A 4,235-nucleotide genomic window follows, 5' to 3' on the forward strand; every position below is an offset into this window, starting at 1 on the left:
TGCATGCACGCCTTCAAACCTTCTACATCGTTGTTCATTTTAAAACAAGTAAACAAACCCAATCAAAAGGCAGAGATAGAGATTCTGGGGGAATTCATCAAGATTGAACAGTGGGGCCATAGCCTCAGAGCCTACCACAATTGTTGCCGCCACGTGTGTTTTACGGGGCTGAGCCCCCGCTGCATTGCAAGCATGCGTGTGCTTCCCAGGTTCTGCGTACACAGCGGCACTAACACGCTCCAAAGTGATTGTGCCTCCCTGGGCCTCCGAGTGGCCATGCCTCTTCCAGCCCCACCTTCCCTGTGAATTCTGTTAACAAGGACCCGATGGAACCCAGGTATCACGAGTCATGTAGGCGTTTGCAGTTTCCATAGAATCAAGTAGCACAAGTCACACAGACATGTATAGTTTCTGTAAAATCAAACACACATTAGGCTAACCTCTAATCCAGCGGTTCTCAACCTGTGGGTCGTGACCCCTTTGGGGGTCGAACAACCCTTTCACCTGGGTTGCCCGATTCATCACAGCAGCAAAATGACAGTGATGAAATAGCAACAAAAATAATTTTGTATTTGGGGGCGGTCACGACAACATGAGGAACTGCATGAAAGGGTCATGGCATTAGGAAGGTTGAGAACCACTGCCTAATCAGACCCTAATTCATATCAGCGATCCGGAAATGGTCCACGGAGGCTCTTTCGCATGCGCTGGTGCAATCTGTGCCTGTTTACCTCCAATGATGGGAGATTCATTTCTTTTTTTTTTTAAACACTTAATTCACATTTGTTTTATTTTAGGTTGGTGGCCAACTCTGTAGTACATTTTTTTTAATTTTAACAATTTATTGGGGCTCATACAATTCTTATCACAGTTCATACATATACATACATCAATTGTATAAAGCACATCTGTACAGTCTTTGCCCTAATCATTTTTTTCTCCTCTTTTCTTTTTTTACATTTTATTAGGGACTCATACAACTCTTATCACCATCCAAACATATACATACATCAATTGTATAAAGCACATCCATACATTCCCTGCCCCAATCATTCTCAAGGCATTTGCTCTCCACTTAAGCCCCTGGGAGATTCATTTCTTCATAATATTTATTATCTTGAGAAAAAAAAAATCTGCCTGCCAGTTGTTTTTCTAATTATTAACTGGTTCCTTTTTTCCCCCTTTTCTTTTCTGATTAAACTCTTGAGTAACCTAGCCCTTTTCCGACAAGAAAAAACTCACCCCCTCACAAAAAACAAACACAACTGCCATTGGCGATTCCAGTCTTCATAGGCCCAGATAGCCTCATCTTTTTCTCATTGGAACGAAAAGGAACTCAGAACTGCTGTGGCTGTTCAGGTGCTTTGTTTCAGCCTGAAAGCCTGCTCTCCCCTCGGGCTGCCTTCTCTGTTCTCCGTATGTAAATATGCCACTGGCCGCACACGTCACCACTCGGTTTCTCCAGTGCACTAATCCCAATTTATAACTAGAGATGCCATGCAGGATGACTAGCCTGGTCTGATTGTGTGACCCGACAGAATATCAGCCCTATCTTGTATGTTTATTTATTGGGTTAGTTGTTGATTGGCCGTCTCTCCCACTAAATGAAAAGTAGGCTGAATGTTTAAGAACAACCTTTTTGAAAACAAAACAAAACTCTATAAGTGCCTATATATAGGATGTGTTCCATTGATATGGGCTGGCTAGACGCACATGCGTCTGAATGGGTAAAGGAGGAGACTGGCACTGTAGAACCTTCCAGGATTATTGTGAGGTTTGATTCCATCAGAGTAGGTGAAAGCCTTTTGGGGAGCATGATGGACAGCTGGAGTGTGCGCAATGCTGTCACAGGTGCTCAGAGGTTGCTTCTTTGGGGCAGAAGGCCTTTGGCGCTATCCTTCCTCCCTGTAGGCACATGGAAGTTAGAAAAGTGGGAAAATGTAGATGCTGTGTGTGATTGTTACACAATCTGTTTCAATTCTAGACTTATGAGTAAAGGAGTGGAGTTTAGCCTGTAGATCAGGTTGCAGCTTGATGACCTCAATTGGATGTGCTAAGGAGATAAATAGCTCTCTGGAGGTGAGATACATGCTTATTTCTGGGGAAACATTGCTGTTGATAAGATACATGGAGCTACATGTGGAGACAGACCCCTGCCAGCGCTGAGATGCTTACAACGCCACTGGATCCACAAGACTTCCCACCCACTGGCCTGTGATCTTCCTGCATTCAGCGTCATTGCACATGTTTCATGAGCGTGAAGAGGACTTTATAGATTGGTATTGGACATATGGGCTAATATCGGACTTATGGACTTGATCTGGACTGGGCTGGGATGTTTTCTTAATGTACAATTATTCTTTCTATAAAAGCTCTTTCTTATACATATATGAGCCTTTATGAATTTGTTTCTCTAGTCAACTCAAAACTAATACATTATAGAATTGTGAACAGTTGCCAAATTGGCAAGGAATGGACTGTGATAGGTTTATTGGGCCAACCTGGCCAATAGGAACATGTGGGATTAATAAGGTTGCAGTTTGATTGGAGGGCAAGGAGATACATGGCTCAGCAAGGCCCGCCCCTCTCTGTCTTGCTCTCTGGTGATTGGACCAGCATGCAGCTACTTTAGCTAGTTCTCTGCCTCAACTTGTGAGCTACACTACCTGTGGGGAAGTCAACCTGTGGATCATGTCACTAGAGCTTGAGGTTCCTTCGAGACCTGCTTTGCCACACTGCTGGTATAACCATCGCTTGTGCTTGAGGCTGGCAGATCCTGTCATCTTGCAATTCTTGAGTTCGATATTCCATCCGGCCTGCCTTGCTAAGCTCCTGAATTGCTGACTGTTGGTGACCCACCCTGATGTTTGCTGCCTATAGCCAGGCTGCCTGAATTTCCCTAGGGAAGACTCAGGTGTCTGCTTCCTTGACCTTGCACCTAGCAGCCCTTGTGAGTTGAAGATCTTCCAGTATATTAATTGTTCCATGGAAGTGAGTTGAACTGAGCCTACTGTACTGCTATATATATATATATATATATATATATATATATATATATATATATATATATATTCATAAGTGTCCTGGTTTTGTTTTTCTAGAGAACCCTGCCTAACACACTGTGCTTTGGGAGCCTATGATCAGGTTAACTGAGAGACGGCTCTGTCCTTTCAATGGTTTCCTTGGTTTATCCAGGTCCAGTCCTGCAAGACTCAGAAAAGAAGGATGTTACTCTAGAGCCCCGCAGTTCTAATCAGTAGTGTCATGGGCATTTTTGTGTGTGTGCGCAGTCTTTCTTGCTCTGGTGGCTGTGACTATGCAAATAAGGTGCTTGTGGCCCACCAACAGGGTAGTTCGAATGATCTGCTCAATCATGCAAAGGTCCAAGGTATCCTTGTGGGGGTTGGGGTCATGTAAATTAGGTCATATAACCCTAATGAGGAGGATCAGGAAGCTTTGTTATCTGCTAGGCCAGTGGTTCTCAACCTTCCAAGTGCCGTGACTCTTCAGTATAGTTCCTTATGTTGTGGTGACCCCCAAACCATAAAATTATTTTCGTTGCTACTTCCTAATTGTCATTTTGCTACTGTTATGAATTGGGCAACCTCTGTGAAAGGTTTGTTCGACCCCCAAAGGGGTCATGACCCACAGGTTGAGAAGCGCTATGACAGACTGAAAATGGAGAGATTCTAATGGCGGGGAGGGGTGTGTGGCTTTTGACATCTCACAGGTGAAGTGACAGGTATGCTTTTTGTTTTCTCCACCGTTGAAACCTCAGGCCACATGGGATGTGCGAACGACGTTGAGTGGTCTCTCAGCTCCCCTCTTAGTCCGGACGTCTGGTCCCGTAGGAACTATTGAGCCTCTGAGTGTCACATGGGAGAGGACAGACCTTCTCCCGGCTGCTGGATGAGTGGCTGGGTGTGATCATCAGCAGAGACGGAGAAAAGGTCGCAGGTAGAGTCCTTCAAAGGCCTTCAGCTTCAGGGCCACCACAGGGCCCCTAGTGCAGCTGTCAGAAGGACAGTGAGCGCCCTTGGTGCCTGCGCGGGGTACGCGCTAGACCGCAGGCTGTGGCAGCCAGCTTAGCCAGGCGCTGGGGAAGAATCTGCATTCTGAGGAGTGGTGTTAAACAGTGCGCAGGAACAGCGGCTCCCCAAATGGCAGCAGGTGAAAACCACTAGAGGGTGCCTTGATCGAGAAGCAAGAAGCCCTGGTGTTGATTAAGTACTGGA

This window comes from Tenrec ecaudatus, chromosome 8 (genome assembly GCF_050624435.1).
Source record: "Tenrec ecaudatus isolate mTenEca1 chromosome 8, mTenEca1.hap1, whole genome shotgun sequence".
Taxonomy (NCBI): domain Eukaryota; kingdom Metazoa; phylum Chordata; class Mammalia; order Afrosoricida; family Tenrecidae; genus Tenrec; species Tenrec ecaudatus.